The 23,593-nt window shown below is 41.3% G+C and overlaps 1 protein-coding gene across 1 annotated transcript in view; it reads right to left on the reverse strand.

The window, feature by feature from the left end:
• LOC124607271 overlaps nucleotides 1–22,216 on the reverse strand; it is a 234,656-nt gene extending 212,440 nt beyond the window's left edge. The window contains exon 1 of the mRNA XM_047139549.1: nucleotides 22,153–22,216. The gene's annotated coding sequence lies outside the window, so the exon portion shown is untranslated. The remainder of the gene's footprint in view (nucleotides 1–22,152) is intronic.
• Nucleotides 22,217–23,593: the final 1,377 nt, after the last annotated feature.

Below are 23,593 nucleotides of genomic sequence, written 5' to 3' on the forward strand. Positions count from 1 at the left end.
TTCGAGCAAATACATTCTGGATAGAGCCAGTTTGTTTACATGTTTAGCCTTTTAAATAACGTTTAATTTTCTTGTACTACTCGCTATAAGGGTATCTCTTACTCTTTCTGCCACTTCTTTGGAATTGGCATCAATTAACTCGTCTATGTTTTTCATTAATTTCAGTCTCAGCACTTTCATTTCAACACATTTGAGGTAGGGGTGCGGCATGGGATGAGCACTTATTTAGCTACAGCAGCTGTGTTTTATCATTGTTTATCATTTCTCATTCTGCTTCTTTATAAATAACCATCCTTTCTGACATTTTTATGGTTATGTAATCATAATAGTAATATCATCAATGTAGGCGTTTACAGTGAAATGTTGCGCATCAATATGTAATACTTACATTGTAGTGGTAATGACTGAAATATGGTATTCTCGGCACACGCTTCACACTATCGATGTTAGAATATTGAATTCAAAAGCGATTTCTGAAACAGTCAGTCCCCTGTGTCTAGATCCAACCACGATTCCACGTTCAGAGTCTGTTAATTCCCGTCGGGCGGCCATATCACGTTGGAAACCTTTTTACGTGAACAACCTGAGTGCTGCCTGTACAGACTAATGGCTCTGAAGGGATGACAAACAGTATCACTGATAAGAGACAAACCTGTCAGACAAATGGACTGGAAATGCCAGCATCAAATATCAGTTGATATGCACCTTGGAAACCGGTTGGTACTGGTTTGATAACAGCAAATCTATTGTTGCTTGTGGAAGTCTGAAATGATAAAGCTCACACCGTAGTTACTGATGACTGACTTAATCGAAGGCTTTCTCAAAATGGTGTTCACTAGCCCTAGTGTTTGTTCCTGATGCTTCCATGAGTAGAAGGTCGTATCTCTTGAGGAGCAGACTCATCTATAACAATTTAGTTAGGTATGCTACACCTCTGTTCCGGCCCATTGGTGTCTGATAGGGTTTGCTTGAATCTTGTCACAATGGCAAAAGAAATTATTTTCGATTATGTGCACAACAACTTAATCGGCCGGAAATCCGTTATTCTTCGAGAGTTTGGTTTCTTAGGAATGAATACGATAATTACAGGTTCTTTTTCGGACTATAGGTGGAACAATTACATATTTTCGACCGTAACAATAAATCACCCTGCACCATCTTAAATGAATAGCAAATAATCCATTTTTCCAAAATTTCAAAGGATAATTAAACTAAATATATCACAAAGAACCCTTCCTCCCCTCTCTCTACCACAATGGCACACCTACTCAACTCAACACACACACACACACACACACACACACACACACACACACACACACACACACACACACACACAGACAGACAGACAGACAGACAGACAGAGAGAGAGAGAGAGAGAGAGAGAGAGAGAGAGAGAGAGAGAGAGAGAATCTCCTCCTGCCACATACCACTCTGCTTAAAAGTCTTTTTTTTAGTAATGCTTGATGTTTAGTGTTTATTCTGTAAGTATTGATCAATGTTAGCTAAAGAAAAGAAAAATATCAAACGAAATTCCAATGCTAAAATTGCAGGTGCAATATCTTCCATGCTCATTGTTTAATAGCTTTTATAAATAGCACATGTGAATTTTTGCCATATAATTACATGTTATTTTTCAGTAGAGAAAGACATACATACCTCACCCTATTTACATGGGGCTCCCAAAACCGGATTTCATTATCCGATTTCTCAATATTCGCTTCTGGGTGGTCATGTAAACACTTCAAATTAGATTCTGGATATCTGCTTCTAGATGCCACTTTTCCAATCGATTTTTATTCCCATGTAAATGCAACTGGTTTTGAAACGTGGTGGGTTTTTTCAAATTACCGCTCATGTTTTAAGAATATCAGTTAATATGGTCTTTTTGTGCAGTGAAGGAGAAACAGAGGTATTACATTGAGCATTAATTTTTCTACCTGTAATGTTTAAATGAAGAGAGGCAATGATTGTGTTGACAGAATTAGAAACTGGATCAGTTTTTTCCAGACGACATATTTAACTGGGCTGGCAAACACGCTTCAGATATTAACATGTAAACGCGACAGCGAAAAACGGTTTCCGAAATTCGGGTTTCGTCTTCCGGGAGATATGTCGCTTAGTGAATATCGCCATTGTTATTGCAAGAGCTGAACAAAGAGACACTCTGCCCTAACACAAACACTTTGACATGAGTGAGCTCAATACAAAAATGGAGAGAATACTCAAAAGCGTCTTTGATTAGAAAACTGTGACACTCTTTGGTGGAGTCGCCCTATCGTTGTGGGGCAATAGTACTTCGTGTCGTTCTTCTGATTGTGACTTTATAGTGATTCTGTTTCTTTTTCTTTAACAAACATGGTCAAGATTTGTGATGCATACAGATGCAGTAGTCGATGGACAACAGAAGGTGGTATTCAATTCCACCTGTAAGTTACGTATGCTTTAATATATGGTAAAGGAAATAGTGTTTGAGAAATTCATATACTGTAAAAAGATATCCTAAATATTTTCAGTTTTCCTCACTTGTGTCCTAAACTTTTAAAGAAATGAGTACATACGAAGGAAATATTGGACTCCATGGAAACAATTTCTTCTGCAACTCTAGTTTTATAAAAGACAGCTACATGGTTCGACCAGGAGCTGACAGCTATTAAAGGATGACGCTATACCAAGTTTATTCAGTTTAGATGAGAATCTTAATTGGAAAGTTCATATTATGGATCTCCTAAACCGACTAGGTTCAGCAACTTTTGCAATCTGAATAATTGCCAATTTTCAGGATGTAGAAATTAGTAAGCTAACATACTTTGCATACTTCCACTCTCTGATGTCATACAGAATAATATTATGGGGCAACAACACTTAGGTAAAAGGTATTCACTGCCCAAAAGAAAGTAGTTAGAATAATGTGTGGGGTTCATAGTCGCACATCTTGTAGGCACCTGTTTAAAAGGTTAGGAATTCTTACAACTGCTTCACAGTACATTTACTCAGTAATGAAGTTTTTTCTCAACAACATGGACCAGTTTAAAATCAACAGTGACATTCATGATTACAATACCAGAAAAAAGACAGACCTACACTATCCTTTACTTAACCTATCTTCGGCACAGAAATGGGTAAAATATGCTGCTATAAAACTTTTTGATAAATTACCAGATAAAATAAAATGTCTGACAGACAGCAGTAATAGTTTCAAAAACAAATTGACATCATACCTCCTGACAACTCCTTCTATACCATAGATGAAGTCTTGAATATGAGTAAATAAATCCGGAAATATAATATATGCATTTTGTGCCATTTAAGGGAATGGGATGGATAATAGGAATGTTTTGGTATAACACTATAATGTGAAGAAGACTTGTTTCCTGTGTGCATTTCTTGTGCATTTGACACGTTCCACATCATAACGGTTTTTCCGTGCTATTGATCAATGGAACACGTAACTCACTAACACTTCCCAGGTCATTTGGAAGTGAAAATCAATTTGTGAAGGCAACTTGTCTGAAATGAACCGTCACTTTCTGAGGTAATACCATGTTTTTAACTAGCAACAAAGATACACATTGCAGTGAATATATCTTTCTGAATTTCTATTAGCTCGTAATTGTTGCTGATGGATTTTTAAATTTTGTTTCAGGAAACGAATGAGATCCAAACGCGAAATACGTTGTGTGAATCCGATGGCAATTGTGAGAAGTGTGATGCAAGTGTTCAGCCTTATGTCTCTCACAGAAATGTGGCCCTTAGGAAAAAAGTGATAATATAGCAGATGAAACTGAAGCGGCGTGAAGTGGACACAGCGGCAGAATTGATCACAGTGCTGAAAACAAGAACTTTTGTAAATGACAACACGGAAAGTATTCTTCAGGAACAGTTTAGTAGGTTTCCTTTAGACATTATTGTTACCCAGTTGAAAAATAATGGTGCGAAAAAGCAATGCAGGCGATACTGTGAACTAACCAAACAACTTTCCCTCAGTCTGCATTTCTATCCCACTAAGGCGTATAGATTTGTAAGCTCTACGTTTCTTTTGCCCCACGCCAGTATTCTTTGTGGATGGGTATCGCCAGTAAATTGTAAACCTGGCTATCTACAAGCAGTTTTCAACTATCTAAAACACAACGCCAGTGACAAACGATATCTTAAATAGTGTGCACTTGTTTTTGATAGTATGTCAATTAGAAGGCAGCCTGTTTGGAACAACAAAGACGTTTATGCATGAAACTTCCTGGCAGATTAAAACTGTGTGCCCGACCGAGACTCGAACTCGGGACCTTTGCCTTTCGCGGGCAAGTGCTCTACCAACCGAGCTACCGAAGCACGACTCACGCCCGGTCTCACAGCTCATTCTCATTCTGGACGTTTATGCATGATTTTGGCGACATTGTGAATATAGATGCATAAGAACTGGCTACAGAAGCCTTAGTTTCCCTGATAATGTCGTATACTGGGAGGTTTAAATACCTGATTTCATATTTCTTTGTTAATGAATTCTCATCAGATGCAATGGCTGAAATTGCGAGAGTTTGTACACAAACACTTTTCTGTGTGTGTCTTTGTGAGGTGTTGCTGTCAACATTCAGACACTGAAGAATGTTGGGCTCTCACTGAATCTGTGATGTCCACACAATTTTTTATCTGTGCCATATGCTGAAATTAGTTCATAATACTTTAGCTCAAAAGAAAATTATTAACTGTGAAGCTGGAGATGTGAAGAGGAACTTTATTTTGAAGTTATAGTACCTGCAAGAGTGTGAATGTTTAAAATGTGCCATTCTCTCTCTGGTTCACATGTGAATTTCTATAATAAGAAAATGAATGTCTCTTTGGCAGCCTAGACAATGAGCTCCAGTGTTGCTGATGCCACTGAATTTTTAGAGTGTTCCTAGCATCTAGATTTTCAGGATGTCTCTGCCACTGTAGAAGTCATCAGAATAATTCATAAACTGTTTGATGAGCGAAACTCTAGGAAGTTTCATGCTAAGGGCCTTAAACAACCATTGAGAACTGAAAATGTAAATTACTGGGCTGAATTTCTTTGTTGTGTAGAAAACTTCCTTCAGACCTTAAGGACTGATGGTGTGTATGCATTAGCCCCTCTCAGGAGTTTCTGTTTTAGTATACTGAACCTCTAAAGGATTTTTTAACACACAAATTCTCACAAGATCATCCAGAACTCTTTCGTTCTTGCATCAGAGCTAGGTTTGGTTGGAACAATAATCCCACAGCTTTACAGATCCAGTCTGCTCTGAGAACAGTGTTGATCAACAACAATGTTGCTGCAAGTGAAAAGAGTAATGCAGATGACAGAGAGAAAGTAAGTTCTTTTAGTGGTCGAATTCATGTACTATAAGAAGCGAAGTGATAAGTTAACTGATGATAGTGAAACACTAGTTACTTTGAGGCTCTTGACTAAACACTACTCAGTGAATACCAGTAGAATATTTATTATATATCAGGATATGTTGTGAGAAATATTATGCAAATCTTAAGATGTGCGGAGTGCAAAGAACATATTACTGTTTCCTATATGTGCCCCAAATGACCATACATACTGCAAGACTCATGCGGCAAATCCAGCTGCCATTACTATGAAGGCTGACAGAAGTGGTTAACTTCGCCCGCCTGTAGTAGCGTCCGAAATAGCGCAGCGTAGGAAAAATGCTTTTGTTCTGCTCTAGGGAGTTTTATTTTAAACTCAAAGCATTTTTGTGACAGGCTTATTAATTCTGTTTCTTGCTTCTTTCGTGAACAAGCCAATGTATTTGGAAAAGCACGTATGCTAGTCCCTACCATTGACTAATGAGGAGGTATTGAATAGAATTGGGGAGAAGAGGAGTTTGTGGCACAACTTGACAAGAAGAAGGGACCGGTTGGTAGGACATGTTATGAGGCATCAAGGGACCACAAATTTAGCATTGGAGGGCAGCGTGGAGGGTAAAAATCGTAGAGGGAGACCAAGAGATGAATACACTAAGCAGATTCAGAAGGATGTAGGTTGCAGTAGGTACTGGGAGATGAAGCTTCCACAGGATAGAGTAGCATGGAGAGCTGCATCAAACCAGTCTCAGGACTGAAGACAACAACAACAACAACAACAACAACAACAACCATTGACTGAAGATATGTATGAGTCACAGGTAATGTGACATTGTTACTATGTACCTCCAGATTAGATTAAAGGCACACACAAAACAGTAACAGCTGGTACACAGGGTAACTATTCTCGCATCAGCCAGTGGTTGGGGAAACTAATTACATTTGTCAATGATGACATGTGAATATACGTATGTTGAATCAAGCAAAACAATAAATTAAAATTTGACCACCTCCTTCCTTTCCCAAAATTTTTGCCTGTAAATTGTTAACTGTTAAGTGATCCACATTAACAATAAAGATTTTTCTAACGTTAGTAGCTGAAATAGCAACAAAGCAATCACTTAGCAGTTTTGTTGCCCAAGGATGTGTACAGAACTTTTCTCGTTAGGTTTAGAGAGAAATGCACTTTGCATCAAATACGTTATTGTGTGAAAGTTCACCAAATATTTAATGATGTAACTAAAATAAGACATTTTTCGTGTCAATGTTTCGGTCATGTTTTATCACTATTTAGTTTGGTTATTTATAAAATAAAATGTGAAAAGTGAAAGAAAAAGTCTGTTGCACAGAGATAAGATTTTTGAGAAGCATAAGTTATCAGCAGCCTTAGCGACAGTACGGAAATTACTTATGTAAACACAGCACAATAATTGGGAAATTGATCTTGCAGGGAAGTTTTAGAAGGAACAAGGCAATAGCTAACAGTGAACTACAAACTAAACACTTACAGTGTCATATAATTTACATAAATGGTAACTGCATTTTTTTTGTCTAGCAGAACAATTTGACATCTCCCGGTTTAACATGGCGACACTGTGACGTCACGTGTCACGGCTTTGCTTCGTGCAGTAGTCTCTCGAGGTTAGTACTGAGCTCACTGTTTGACACATCCTGTGGACGTAACTTTAGATATACTCCTTGGCATATTTACGTTTTGTAAAGCATACCTGTGGCTAAGTGTGTGAAGTGCAGTAAAATTATCGTCACTGGAAAACATTATGTTTTCTAAAATAGTGTGTGCACCAGCAACCAAACAGTGGATACCAAAAATTGTAAGTAATGCAACAATTAGATCTAGTAAAGTGAATAATTCTCGCCACACTCAGTCCTTACATGTTTCGTTAATACATCTTGCCAGGGCTACACATTTCCCACACTGCTGCAAACAGTCAATAAATATGTATCAGCTGATGATGAATCGCTAGACGCTTCTAAACTGGTAATGAGATAATAAAAATTGAAGAACAAAACAATAGGCGACTAGTTGCAGTAATTTCAGGAAACTTTTGTTAATAAATAATATATATTTCTCATTAGAGCGATCAGAAAACAAGGTTTTTATCGCCTACTCATATACCTGAAGTCTCAAAACAATCATCGTTTCTCTTGAAGGCTTACGTCGTTGATGTGTTATTAACTGACCTTTAAATGACAAGGTTGACGTGTTTGTGATACATTTCCAATGCACCGTTACCTTGAAACGGCATACTGCAAGTTGTTGTATAAAACAGGTAAATATGCCCAAATAAATATGGCTCCTGCCGAATCGATTGATGATATTGTGGTGACCCTGATATTGTGCGTGATGTCAAAATGACATGTCTGCAAGGAGTGAGTGTTATCCCTCAATGACCGCATCCCGCTCTTGGGGGAGTTTTACAATTCCATCTAACACGCCACTTTTGTTCAGCTGACGAATAACTCGGGTGAAAGCGGCTCTTCTGCAGATGAATAACAGCGCGTTAGCATAGATTTAACTTCGGGAATACGAGTCAGTCAATGTTGTGATGTCATGTCTGGACTATAGAATGCATGAGGTAACACCTCGCAACTAGCTTCATGTAGATTTTTGTTATGAAACGCGTTGCGCGCGGGCGAGTGTTGTCGAGGTGCATCAATCCAGCCTCAAGCAGTTGAGTTCAGGTTTTTTGCATTCCTGTTTCATTGTTAAATTAATTAATTCGCGATAATACATTCCTGTGACACTTTCTCTATGTGGAACGCTGTCTGAAATAATGATTCCCTGCTAATCATAGTTTAAGATCATCATTTGTTTGACCTTTGATCTAACCCGACGAAATTGTTTTGGTCCTGTAGAAGGTCTTTCCTTGTTTAACTAATTTCTCAGAATAAGTACTTGTAGCTTCAGAAGCTTCCTCACATTTTAGAGGATCTTCAAGACTATCTGCCACAGGTTTCGCACTTCGTTCATTTGTTGATGTTCTCGGCCTTCCTGCTCTTGAGTCTTTGCTTTGTGAAAATTGTTTGAGTATAAACAATTAACTCAACGGGAAACTGACAACGAACTTTACGCATAGCGCTGTGAATTTCGGACGGATTTTTGCCGTGTATAGTTTCGATCGTAATGCAAGTCTTTGATACTCAATTGTAACAGTGTCTAAGATCAATGTGGACGCCATTTCTAACTTCCATTATTACAAAGCAAAATTTGAAATTGAAAAAAACTAAGCACGGGATTTCTCTGCAATCCTATCCCTACAGCTGACAATCAACAATATTTTAAAAAATAACGCGTCATTCACTTCGCAGTGTTGTTAAGCTGGGCATTACTTACGAAATGGCCCTCGGCAATCCCCGAAGATATTTCCGAAATAAGGACTGCTTTATGTGTGGCGTCCGTATTAGCTTTCTAACAAGCAGTAAGTCCAAGAAACATGCACATACAACAACAGCTACAACAGTAGTTGATGATTTACCTATAGCAGAGCTGAGTTGCCAAATATGCACAACATGGCATTTCATAAATGAAATACGGTACCGTCATATTTAGCCCATTTCTGCATTGTATGTAATGCCGTTTGGAGATCACAGTGGATCGAAGTTACGCAAAGGTTGTAGTAGAAGCAAAGAACATTGATATTCAGCTGGAATGGCGGAAAGAGTGGCACATAAAACGGATATCTGTGGTACTCTGTATTCTTGTTCCAACTCCAATGCGGAAAGACGATGTGTCTCCAGGTGATGTCAGTAAGTTCAGTGATATTTCGATTAAGTGCCGATAAATTCCAGTCGCAGAAAGCAGTTAGTACATGATGTGGCCTGTCTAAACATTGAAGTCTAGAAGTTATGCAACTACATCTTAAAACATAATACAACCAAACAAACTAGTATGAAAAATGTATGTATGTATGTATGTGCGCTTTTTGGGGTTAAGCTAATTGATGGGATAATTGTTCTCAGAGCGCGGGGACTGTCACGCTTCAAAATTAGTACAGGATGGGCAAAATGACACAGGTTTCGAAAATATACAAAAAAAGAAAAATAAAAACGTCACACAACGAAGGAATTATCCGAGTGGTGGCGAAAATAGATGTGTTGCATATGTGCAGACCCACATATAATTACAATTTCAGAAAAAATGGATAATTTATTCAAGATAAAGAGCTTCACAAATTGGGCAAGTCAATAATGCGCTCGTCCATCTCTGGCCCTTATGCACGCAGTTGTTCGGCTTAGCACAGATTGATAAAATTGTCGAATGTCCTGATGGATATCGTGCCAAATTCTGTTCAATTGGCACGTTGATGGTCAAAATCTCGAGATCCTTGGAGGGCTCTGACCATAATGCTCTAAACGTTCTCAGTTGGGGAAAGAGCCAGCAATCTTTGTGGTCAAGGTACGGTTTGACAAACACGATGACAAGCAGTAGGAATGATGCGTAAACGTTGTTTTCGTCGTCGCCGACGAATGCTGGTTTACAAATCACTTGTCAATGTGGACGGCACTCTTGGTGCTTCGACATCATCTGCGAAGGGTAAAAAGAACGAAATAAGAGGAGTTGGTAAAACTACTCAATTTGTTCTTATTCATGGACCTACTTTATTTTGTGGTGCGAGGTTAATTTTGTCTTTAATGAAAGTTTCTTCTTCTTCCAGTTTGGGTAACGGATGGCTAACTGTAGCTTTCGTTGCTTGTAACAATGCAGGAAGAGCGGGTTTGGAATCCTTTGAAACTCGGGAAATCTTAGCTTACCGTACTTTACCTGTTTCTGAAATTATTATTGCTAGTGAGGGTTCCTACCTTTTTCAGCACGGGAGTTTATCTTTGTCTTGTCGTAGACGTTGTAAGATAAATTCTGATTCCAGCATTCACTTATGGGTGAAGGCTAGTGGTCCTTCTTCTTTGGAAGATTGTCGCATTGTGGGTGATTGTACTTTATATAATCATTGAAGGCAGTTCTGAATAAACGGCCCTTTTAAGGGCCACAAATACTACACATTGATCTTGCCAAAAACCGAGAAGCGATTCTTCTTGGTGTTTTAGCTCTCTGGGGCACTCTGGGATGCTCTCTGGGGCACTCTGGGATGCTCTCTGGGCTGCTCAATAGATGTCGAGCACAGTCTCTGATTGGTTGTCTTGTTTTTGGCGCGCGATTCGAATTACGTTGGAGCAACGTTGATGCTGGCTTTACTGCACAATTCGACGCTAGGAGATTGGCAACTTCATGATAATCAACGTAGAGGCCTTCACTAACGATAATTCCATCAATTTTGGCTGTGGAAGAACACCTATTCATGCACCTCAACTTCATCTGTACTTGAGCACTTGGGAATATGTATGATCACTGATACAACATAATGCTTCCAGCAATTTTTGTTCTTGCACGTTTGAACAGGACTGAAGTAATAGACGAGGAAATCGAAGTGATCGTATCTGCTTTTGAAGGGCTCGTCTTCTAACCAACTGCTTCAACTACTTCTTTGGACTACCAGGGGACCGATTTGGGTTTAGAGAAAGCAGATTAGAGACGTACAGTAGATTTTGCAGTTTGTAAAATGATATTCACGGCGTTTTGATCTATTCAGTAAATTTCTTTCGTTTGTTTCGGGATGACATATTTATGCTGCCTCTTCGGTGCTCACACATTGTCATGGCCAAGCGCTGACGAAACAAGCCCACTGACGTGGATAACATGACAAGCTCCATTACCCGATTCCACAGAAACTTTGCTCACTGGATAACGAGTCAAACTATGCGAACGCTTGTCTCGGATGTTTCCAAAGAAACGATCGTCAAAGTTTTCCACGTACTTTATATGCTTTTAGTGGGCAACATGCTCAGCCCAGGTGGTGGCATAGAGTCTAGCGTCACGCTCTGTCACTTTTGTGTGCTGTGTTCGAAACCCGATTATTGTTTTCGTTTATTATTGTTTATTTTTTCATTTATCCACCCACCTCCATAGAAAGTTATTGCACGAATATTTCTTATCAAGCTAGGGGATACAAGGATGTTATATTAATTGTACAATTACAATTGGGATGCACAATAAGTGTCATACATTTACTCGTATTATATGATATGTGTGTGCATAGTATTTTAAAAGGTTACAATCTTTTTAAATTCTCATATTCTTATATTTCATTCTTATATCACTTCTTAATTCTTGTGTTTATTCTTCAGGAATGTTTTATGCATTCCCTAGGATGATAATCATCGTAGAAACATTCGAAACACAAAAATTCCGAACACAAGGAGCATCGCGCAAAGGCAGGCTTGCCATAGCGACGTTTCCCTCACTCGGGAAGGAAAATTCGTCAACATTGCCGTAGATTTCAGATTGGCTCAAATGGCTCTGAGCACTATGGGACTTAACTTCTGAGGCCATCAGGCCTCTAGAACTTAGAACTACTTAAACCTAACTAACCTAAGGACATCACACATTCATGCCCGAGGCAGGATTCGAACCTGCCACCGTAGCGGTCGCGCGGTTCCAGACTGTAGCGCCTAGAACCGCTCGGCCAGTCCGGCCGGCCGGAGATTTCAGGCGTTGGCAATAATTTCGTGGCAAACAGCGCATAATGAGTCACTTCTCCGAAAACTGGCGCTTTCACTTCATTCTACAAAGGGAAAACTACAGAAACTTCAAATAGTTTTTCCATTCATTTACTTTTTTTCTTTTTCTTTAAATTAATCCACCAGGTATAGAATTAGTAGGCGAATAAACAACGTTATTTTAATATACAGTGGAAAACATTCGTGTAGTAATCTTCCATGGACGTGAGGAAATACATGACAAAACAAAAATAGAAATCAGGTTTCGAACACAGGGCAGAAGTCAGAAGCCACGACGCTAGCCACCGTGTCACCACTTCGGCTGGACTCTCTACTCACTGAAAGGACATAAAGTACCTCGAAAACTTTGACCGTCATTTTCTCACAAACAGTCGAATATTACGTATTAGCCGAGACATGTTTTCGCTTATTTTGATCCCTCTTCCACTGAGCAAAGTTTCTGGGAGCCTTGTCAGGGCACTTAACATGTGGCATTACTGCTCGCTCTGACGCGCCCTAGCAGGGATATCAAGCTGGATTGCATTTCAAGAAGTGACCATTGCAGTCATTCCTGGAACTGCTGTTGTGATTGGCTACTTCAAGGTGCCGTCCTTTGGAGAGCTGCTCTTTGTCTACGCAGCTTTTTAGGCATTATACACCTAAATTTAAATTCATATTCTGCAAACCACTGTGCATGGCACGGTACAGTAAACTTCCCATTCTTCCACATATTCCCGATTTTTTCCGTTCTGTTCACGTATGGAGCGCGAGAAAAATGACTGCTTTATCGCGAATGTGCACTCAGTAATCAGTCTAATTTTGTCTACGAGGTCGCTGTGAGACTGATACATAGGAGGCTGTAATATTTTCTTGTTGCTGATCTTCTGGTCTTCAGTCCGAAGACTGGTTTGATGCACGTATCTGTGCTAGTCTAACCTGCACAAGTCTCTTCATCTCTAAATAACTCCTGCAACCTATACCCATTTGAACCTACTTACGGTATTCATACCTAGGTCTCCATCTACAGTTTTTGCACTACACACTTCATTACCAAATCGGCTATTCTTTCATGGCTCAGGATCAGTCCTATCACCCGACCCCCTTCTTTAAGTCAGATTACGACGTAAATTCCTTTTTTCTTCCATTTCAGCCCATTACCTTCTCATTAGTTACTCGATACAACCACGTCATCGTCAACAATATTCTGTAGCACCACATTTCAAAAACCTCAACTCACTACTTCTCTGAACAATTTATCGTCCACGTTGCACTCCTGTACAAGGCTATACTCCAGACAAATACCTTCTGGAAGGAATTCCTAACACTTAAATTTATGTTAGATATTTGGCTAATAAAATTCCTCTTTTTCAATGTGGTTTCCTTGCTACACTCTAATTTGGCCATCTCCCCTTATTTTTCTGATCAAATAACTAAACTCCTCTACTATATTTAGTGTTTTACTTCCAAATGTAATTCCATCGGTATCGCCTGATTTAAATGGACTACATTCCATTACCATTGTTTTACTGTTGTTGAACTTTATCTTACAATGACTTTTCAAGACACTATCCATTCCGTTCAACTGCTCTTCCAAGTCCTTTGCAGTCTCTGACAGAATTATATCTTGGTGCATAAGTTCGTTTCGTTTTTGTTTTGCATGTTGGTGTTCGGTTGCTAAGGGTTTATTTACCGATTGTCATTTTATTTGTACAGGGCTATTACAAATGATTGAAGCGATTTCATAAATTCACTGTAGCTCCATTCATTGACATATGGTCACGACACACTACAGATACGTAGAAAAACTCATCAAGTTTAGTTGGGCTGAAGCCGCACTTCAGGTTTCTGCCGCCAGAGCGCTCGAGAGCGCAGTGAGACAAAATGGCGACAGGAGCCGAGAAAGCGTATGTCGTGCTTGAAATGCACTCACATCAGTCAGTCATAACAGTGCAACGACACTTCAGGACGAAGTTCAACAAAGATCCACCAACTGCTAACTCCATTCGGCGATGGTATGCGCTGTTTAAAGCTTCTGGATGCCTCACGGTTTAAAGTTTACGGCCCCTTTTTCTTCTGCGAAAAAAACGTTACAGGACACGTGTATCTGGACATGCTGGAAAATTGGCGCATGCCACAACTGGAGACCGACAGCGCCGACTTCATCTTTCAACAGGATGGTGCTCCACCGCACTTCCATCATGATGTTCGCCATTTCTTAAACAGGTGATTGGAAAACCGATGGATCGGTCGTGGTGGAGATAATGATCAGCAATTCATGTCATGGCCTCCACGCTCTCCTGACTTAACCCCGTGCGATTTCTTTCTGTGGGGTTATGTGAAAGATTCAGTGTTTAAACCTCCTCTACCAAGAAACGTGCCAGAACTGCGAGCTCGCATCAACGATGCTTTCAAACTCATTGATGGGGACATGCTGCACCGAGTGTGGGAGGAACTTGATTATCGGCTTGATGTCTGCCGAATCACTAAAGGGGCACATATCGAACATTTGTGAATGCCTAAAAAAACTTTTTGAGTTTTTGTATGTGTGTGCAAAGCATTGTGAAAATATCTCAAATAATAAAGTTATTGTAGAGCTGTTAAATCGCTTCAATCATTTGTAATAACCCTGTAGTTGACTGTTGATGTTTGAGTTTACATATTGCCATTTGGGGACAATGATAGTAGCTGTGAACGCTAGGAAATGGTATGGCAAGTAGAGTAATCGGAATATTTCCGCCATATTCTCCTGTTTGACTTAGGTAGGTGGGTGACAGCAGCAGAGGCAACCAGAAACATTTGCGCCGTGTGTAGGGAATGCCACTGGTCAGAGCACGGCAAGGAAATGGTTTTCTCGCACCGATAATTCCTATCCTGTATCGTTATTGGTGAGGAGGAATGGTGTCTTTATACTAACACAAGGAAAATAAAGGAATTACTGAGCCCAAACAAAGCAGTTAATCCTCTGTTAAGATCTGCACGCACCCACTAAAGATAATGTTATGCGTCTGGTGAAACAGCGACGATGCGGTGTACTCTGAATTGCTTCTCCGAGGTGTAACCACCACTGCTGACATTTACTGTCAACAACTGAGATGTCTTGCATACGATCTGGAAGACTGCGCGAAGTGATGCTACTCCACGAGAACCCCCGCCTGCACTCTGCTAGACTGACAAAAAACACTATAATGGAGTTGGGAAGTCATTCCACATCCACCTTATTCGTCTGATGCGCCCTCAGTTTTTTCATCTTTTCCGCTCTGTCGAAGGACCTTCAAGGAAATTCCTTTCCGGATGAAGATGGGCTCCGAACATCGTTCGGTGAGTTCTTCGCCTCAAAAATAACTATTTCTACAGTAGCGAAACCGAAAGTTATCCCTGCGTTGGCAGACTTGTAAATAAAGAAGGAGATTATATTGTTGATGATTAAAGTCTTTGTTGTGTGTGTTTGCTGTCATTATTAAACTTATGATAAAAACGGAACGAACTTATGCACTAGCCTAATACAATGTAATCGGTAAACTGCAAAGTTTCTATTTCTTCTCCCTCGACTTTAATTCCTTTTACAAATTCCTCCTCGATTTCCTTCACTGCTTGATCAACGCAGAGATAGGCTGGAACCCTGTCTCACTCTCCATTCTCAACCGCTGCTTCTATTCATGTCCGTCGACTTTTGTAACTGTAGTCTTGTTTCTGTACAATCTGTATATCACCCTTTGCTTCCTGTATTTTATCCCCATTACTTTCAAAAAGTCCAGTCAACAACTGAAACGTTCTCCAAAAAACTAACTGCTATAAATGTAGATTTGCCTTTCATCAACCTGTCTTAGAAGATAAGGTGTAGGGTTAATATTGACTAATTTGTTCCCACACTTTTCCGGATCTGAAACTCATTGTCCCCGATGAGCTTTTCCTTTCTTGTGTAAATAATTCAAGTTAGTATTTTGCAACCATTACTTATTAAATTGAGTGTTCTTTAGTATTAACATCTGTTCCATACATCTTGCTGGTGGTGGAAAAGTTATTTTGTCTGGCTCCCCCAAAAATCTCAATAAATGTGAGGGGGTATTGTCTACTTCAGGGACCTTGTTTCCACTTAGGTCTTTCAGTGCTGTCAAATTCTTGGCGCAGTATCATGTCTCCGAACTCATTTTAACCTATTTCCTCTTCTCTTTCTATAATATTGTCCTCAAGTTTGTTCGCTTTATATATGCTCTCTATATATTCCTTCCACCTTTCAGCTTCATTGCTTAGTACTGGCTTGCCAAATGAGCTCTTTATATTCACACAAGTGCCTACTTTTCTCCGAATGTGCCTTCAAATTTCCTGTAGGCAGCATCTATTTATCCCCCAGTCACGCATATTTCTGCATCCATGCAACTGTCCTTCAACGATTCCTGCTTAGCCAGTTTTTTGTCGGTTTCATTTTTTTCGTCTACTTAATTTAATGTATTTTATATTTTCTTTTTGCCTTAGTTAAATTCAATATCTTCAGTACTATCCATAGATTTCTGCTAGGCCTTTTATTTTTAATTTCTCGTCCAGATGAGTGGTCTGGCCAAAATTGCATTTACGGTTCCTTCGGGTCATTATCAGTAGCGGCGGATGACGTTTCTTTTGATAAATGCACCAGCCATTATTTCAGTGGTATGACTTGTAATATTGCAGTGCTAACTTTTCATCTTCCAGCATCCATAACTGATATTACTATACTGGCCTAACAAATGTTTAGATATAGGCGTATTAGCCTCGAGCAAATATTACAGAAACCGCCACCACAAAGTCGTTGCTATAGGTAGTTCAACTTCAAATGCCTTGATACTGACTTTCATCTGTGCATCCTATGCTTATTTACTCCCTGCACACCATGTATCGATTAGTTGATAACCACTAGAACATAAATAATTGTTAAGTCATCGTGCATTGTAAACTAGGTTAGCATAAGAGCAGCTAGAATGAGAACCGTACATAAACGTAAAAAATACACTGAAGAGCCAAAGAAGCTAGTACACCTGCCTGATATCGTGTAGGGTCCCCGCGAGAACGCAGAAGTGCCGCAACACGACGTGGCATGGACTCGATTAACGTCTGAAGTAGTGCTGGAAGGAATTGACACCATGAATCCTGCAGGGCTGTCCATAAATCCGTAAAAGCACGAGTTGGTGGAGATTTGTCCTGAACAACACGTTCCAAGGCATCCCAGATATGCTCAGTAATGGGAGCCACTCTGTACCAATTCAGCAAGTCTGGGGTGTCACACTGTCCTGCTGGAATTGCCCAAATCCGTCGTAATGCACAATGGACATGAATGGACGCAGGTGATCAGGCAGGATACTTATGTACGTGTCACCTGTCAGAGTATTATCTAGACGTATCAAGTGTCCCATATCACTCAAACTGAACACGACCCACACCAATACAGAGCCTCCACCAGTTTGAACAGTCCCCTGCTGACATGCAGAGTCCATGGAATCATGAGGTTGTCTCTCTACCCGTACACGTCCATCCGCTCCATACAATTTGAAACGAGACTCGTCCGACCAAGCAAATTTTTTCCAGTCATCAACAGTCCAATGTCGGTGTTGACAGGCTCAGGCGAGGCGTAAAGCTTTGTGACGTGCAGTCATCGAGGGTAACGAGTGGGCCTTCGGCTCTGAAAGCCCATTTCGATGATGTCTCGTTTAATGGTTCGCACGCTGACTCATGTTGATGGCCTAGCAGTGAAATTTGCTGCAATTTGCGGAAGGGTTCCACTTCTGTCACGTTGAAAGATTCTCTTCAGTCATCGGTGGTCCCGTTCTTGCAGGATCTTTTTCCGGCCGCAGCGATATCATAGATTTGATGTTTTGCCGTATTCCTGATATTTACGGTACACCCGTGAAACGCAGTGATGCAGTGTCGCATCGCTCGTGCTCGGACTATAACACCAAGTTGAAACTCACTTAAATCTTGATAACCTGCCATTGTAGCAGCAGTAACCGATCTAACAACTGCGCCGGACAATTGTTGTCTTATATAGGCGTCGCTGGGCGCGTGGGGGGGGGGGGGGGGGGCAGCGCCGTGTTCTGCCTGTTTACATATCTCTGTATTTGAATCTGTATGCCTATGCCAGTTTCTTTGGCGCTTCAGTCTACATTGTATACAGTTAAGTGATTTTCAGAATTAATACCATTCTGTGATCCACGGGACCAGCTCATCTAAAGAGGGGGGAATGTTACGCCAGTTAGTCCACTACTTTTCCAACTGGCGTTTATAATACGTAGCTAGCCGAGCCAGAAGGTTGACTCTGCAGTTCACTGTCAAAAGCTGGATAGGTGTAGACCTGGAATGACAGTCAGCGTTTGGACCTTGAAGCGAGTCTGCTACCACACGTCTAGTCTTGCTATTGCTGCCATGGCTGGAACATTATCAACGCAGCATGGTACAAGGTCCTGGCTGCTTTGGTGGTGATCTGCATTATGTCATCCATGGACCTGGCGCTGCGCCACTTCCGCGGTCTATCTCATTAAAAGAGATTTCCTGTCACAACGAAACAGGCCGAGCAGCCATAAATACTGCCTGCTGTGGGCATATGATATCAGTCGTCGGTCACAGCCTATCCAATAAGTACACCAAGCCAGTAGTCAATCCGATAAGTGCCATACAGCCTTCGCTACTATTAGACATTGCTTCCAATTGCTGAAAGTCTGTGGTCTGCACCTTGCTGCCTTCCAGCTGGGGGCATACAGCTGGTTGACTTCATCTGGCTCCAAGATACCACCCAGTGGTCCTTGGTTCACCGACTGTGCTTTTGGGCACCTCGTTCCTGATCTACTGCCACCACCTGTTTACGTCCAGTGGTTCTGTGCCTTAAGCTATTGGCAATTTTGAAAAATTATGGTCAAACCTACCCTGCAGGGGACCATCACAAAGGCCAAAACGTGTGATACTCCTTTTAGTCGCCTCTTACGACAGGCGAGAATACGTCGGGCCTCTTCTAATCCTTGGACCTCTTGGCGTTGTCATTGGCTTTCTAGAAATCGAAAAACCATAAAGCATAAAGCGACGCTGACTGCTGGCATCTGTGCACAGCCAGCACGCCACTGGCATTGTGCTGACGTGGACTTGTCTGCATGATTCCTCGACGGTCGAGGAGCTGGATCATTGCACCTGCTCTCCATTCTTCCATTTGCACCAAAATCATGGTCTGTAACGAAGTGAGCTACACTCAAGACCGTCCTGACCCTGCTACACAACTGAAATAAAACGAACTGTTTGGGAATTTATGGATGTCAAGTAATATGCAAGGATATGTAATTACTTCGTCTCTTTTTACAAAGAGCATCACAAAAATTATTAGCAGCAATAAAATGCTGTCCACATATGGCGCTGATACTACTGGCTTACACTGTTGATGTGTTCTTAATACACTGCCAGAAAAAATTAGTGCATTCTCTAAGAGGTTTCCAATTTACATAAGATTTATTGTTGCAACAGTGCATTTGGAGTACAGTACGTGAAATGTTTATATTTCCAGATCAATAGGAGAAGCAATTCTCGGGTACCAGGTGTCTATCTATGCTGAAACACTCTTATTAGTGCGTGGTGTATCCTCCCCGTTTGACAACGTAGGCGCTGACTCTGGCATCCAGTGGATCGTACAGATGGCGAATACTGTCCTGGCAAATGTTTTGCCATGCCTGCTCGACCTGTTCACGTAGTTCTACAAGAGTCGCTGGTTGACGAGTCGCATGAGTCGCTTCTCGTTCATCATACCCCACATGAAGCTCGATTGGAGACAATTCCGGAGATATTTCTGGCCAGGGAAGTTCCTGCACGTCTTGCAGAGGACGTTGAGTTTCATGGGCAGTGTGTGGGCGGGCATTATCCTGTTGAACAGCGCATCACCTTCCTGTTGCAAGAATAGTGAAATTACAGGTCTAACAATGTCCTCTCCAGAAACACCAAAGGTGAACGAGAGGTGCAGCTTTTCGCACCCCAGACCATAAGAACTGGGTCGGGCCAATGTGTCTTTAACAAATGCACTCTATGAGGCAGTGCTCAAAAGCAAATGAAATGGCTCTTAGCACTATGGGACTTAACATCTGAGGTCATCAGTCCCCTAGAACTTAGAACTACTTAAACCAAACTAACCTAAGGACATCACACACATCCATGCCCGAGGCAGGTTTCTAACCTGCGACCGTAGCGGTCATGCAGTTCCAGACTGAAGAGAGAGCGCTCACCAGGTCTTCGTCGTATGCACAAACGACCATCACTTGCATACAGGCACAATCTGCTTTCATCGCTGAAGACCATGGTGCGCCATTCCGTCTTCTAAGTCATCCTCTGACGGCACCAGTCGAGCCACGCACATCGATGCTGTGGCATGCCCGTAGTCCCACTGTTAGTTACCAGTTCGCAACAGTTCCTGATAACACATTTGAGTTGACACTCCCTCTTATCTTCACTGTGGTATCTGTACAATATGCCATTGCTGCCTTTACAATACGATGAACCTGGCTGGCATCTGTGCTATGTGGACATCCAGAACCTCGACTAAGGGTGTGAAAATGTTCGCACAACTGACTAGGCACGTCCAACTTGTGAGGCAAGTCTCTGAAAGGATCATCACGTCACTCGGATGGTGACAATTCGACCCCTTTCAAACTCACTCAGTTGGCTGCAGAAGCGCGTCTCTGCGACATGGTTGCCTGCTTGCTTCACAAGTTTGCACCACACTGAGCCTTCTGCCTGTGACCATTTCCTATTACAAGGTAGACAAAGATGGTGCTCTGGCAGCTATACCACTTCGCTAACTACTGGCAGACGACACTGAAACCATTATCAGTTAATCTGCTATGCCCCAGGTGGCAAAGCATCATCGGATCAAAATCAACTGTACTAATTTTTTCCTGCAGCGTATAAAAAAAGCTTCAAATCTGATTTTTCTCCACATGTGCGAAATTTCGTACGGTTCCGACAGATGGCACTGCCATAGTTAACAATCATAATGGCGTCTACTTAAGACACTCGTTGCAAGCTACGTGCTAAAATTGATTTCTTGGCTACTGAAAAGTAAACCATGTGAACATTCATAAATGTTTGTATGCAATATAAGGTAATGATGCTGTGATAGACGTACTGGTGAATGGTTGGCAAAGAGAGTTAAAGCGTCAGGAAGTGAGAAACTGAGCTCCATGATTGCTCACATTTGGGACATCCTGTCACAGCCTCTGCTCCGAAATGATGGATTGCGCGGACGCCGTTATTCGTACAGACCGGTGCATCAACTGCAGTTATCAGTGAGCAATCAAAGTGCAAGTGCGATGTTTTACAATCTTGCGTATCCAAAGGTGCGTTAGAGATGCCTTCCCCGAATGCTCACGACAGACTACTACAAGGTACTAAGGAAGTTCATTTCCCATGATGAATAAATCCACTCCAGTTGTACCAGACTAATCCTTCATTTGGATAAAATCGTACACACGACCTCACTTTCATTATATAAATCCCAATTTCAGGCGCGTGATTGTGTACGAGAATATCGTACCAGTCATGTAAATGTTCCAGCAAATTTATGAAGTAGTATGCGAAATCCTGTGTGGGTTCTGAGTCAGCCAGTACAGCACCGGGTAAATGGGGCCATGTAACTGCTCAGCTCGCTGCATGTAATGGAAGCCCAGTAAGATGGTCAACAGACTATTGCGTGAACCAACAGCGAATACATATGGTTACACATTACTCGGTGTTAGTTCCTGTGGCGGCCTCTCTCTGACGAATATATGTACGCAGGAGTCTCAATGCAATTCGCGCGGCAGTCTATTGACCGTCTTGACGGCCGTCTACGATATGCGATTGTCTGGGCACTTATATGGCCCAGTTTACCCGGTATGTTTGCCTTGAAAATGGCGGGGTGTTCTCCCGCCGAAATGTCGGCGGTGGCTGAAAGTGTTACGTGGCTGAATTCCCGGAAGTTATTTGAAAGTTGTATACGCCGGGAGAAACTCACCTTTTCATACCTCGCCCGCACGGTATCTCGCATGCTATTTGATAAATTTGCTGGATATTTTAGACGACTGGTACGACATTCTCTTAAGAAAGGTTGATTGATATTGTGACTAAATTCTAACTCTTAATAATAAATACGTTCTGAGGAAACGACCCTCGTAACGATGTAAGTGGTAATAAGTCGAATTATACTCTCCTTATCCCATGTTGCAGAGATAGATATGGAATACAATTTCATAGTCTAATTTTTCGAAGAATACTCACATTTTAACTCTACTTCTGTAGATTCACAATAGTTTCCATTCGTTTGTATACTAATTAGGCTCCAAGACCCAGCATCACTCATCGAGACATTTCTTATACGAACGCCGCAGTCACCCGCTGTGAAATTACCCCAGAAGGCCAAATTCTCTTGCGATGACGTCTCTTCATACTGCATAAATAAAAAGATATTTTGTTATACAGACTAAATGAATGATTACAATGTATTGGCTTCGCTTATGAAGACAATGCCCTTATCGTTTTATCTATCCAGACATAAATCACGACTCGCCCTCACAGCTTCATTATAGAAACGATATTGTAGGCTATGACGAAGACAATTTCTCTGAAGTTTGAAAAGTAGGACCGAAGTTCTGACAGAAATGACTGTCAGGGTTGGATACGACAGTCGGTAAGAGCATTGACCACGAAATACAAGGTTGTGGGTTTGAGTCTCAGACCAGTACACAGTTTCAGTTTGACACTAAGTACCAATACGGACTGAAAGAGTCATTCATTATAGGAACATACTGCAAGCTGTTAAGCTACTGATCAAGTGAAAGCTGATGTATTATAGAGTGTTACTTGATGATGCTACTGACAATGTTGCCAACATAGTAAAATTAAAAGAATTATTGTAATGTGCTAGCAATAAATCCACAATACTATGCTCAAGTATCAATACAGTCACAGATTAAAATATTTCAGATGGAACATAGATCAATAAAGAGATTGTAATAGTGGAAGTGGTCTGTAAGACAAAAAAAAAAAGGTCACCACGAACTAGTTATCCGGAAGGGACGGAAATTTGTAGATATGATGTACGTATACAGACAAACAAGTGACTACACTTCCTGAAAAACTGGGTTATCTATTCAAGAGAAAGAGCTCCACAAATTGAGCAAGTCAGTAAAGGGTTACTCCACCTCTGGTCCTTAGCCAAACTGTTACTCAGCTTGGCATTGATTGACAGAGCTGTCGGATGTTCTCCTGAGGAATATCGTGCCAAATTATGTCCATTGGTGCGTTAGATCGTCAAGATCCCGAGTTGGTTGGAGGGCTTGCTGATAATGCTCCAAACTCAGTTGGAGAGAGATCTGGGAACCTTTTTGACCAAGGTAGGGTATGGCAAACACGGAGACAAACAGCAGGAATTCTCGCCGTGTTCGGGTGACCATTATCTTTGCTGAAATGGCTCAGGGTGGTTTGCCATGAAGGCAACGAAACGGGACGTAGAATAGCGTCGACGTACCTCTGTGATGTAACGGTGCCGCGGATGAAAGGCAAAGGTTTCCTCTTATGAAAAGAAATGACACCACAGACCAACACTCCTGATTGTTGGGCCGTGTGACGGGTGACATCAGGTTGGTGTCCCACCGCTGTCTGGGGCCTTTCCAGACACGTCTTCGGTTTGAAATCTCGCTGATTGGAGTCGACCTGTCTT

Source organism: Schistocerca americana, chromosome 3 (assembly GCF_021461395.2).
Source record: "Schistocerca americana isolate TAMUIC-IGC-003095 chromosome 3, iqSchAmer2.1, whole genome shotgun sequence".
Lineage (NCBI taxonomy): Eukaryota > Metazoa > Arthropoda > Insecta > Orthoptera > Acrididae > Schistocerca > Schistocerca americana.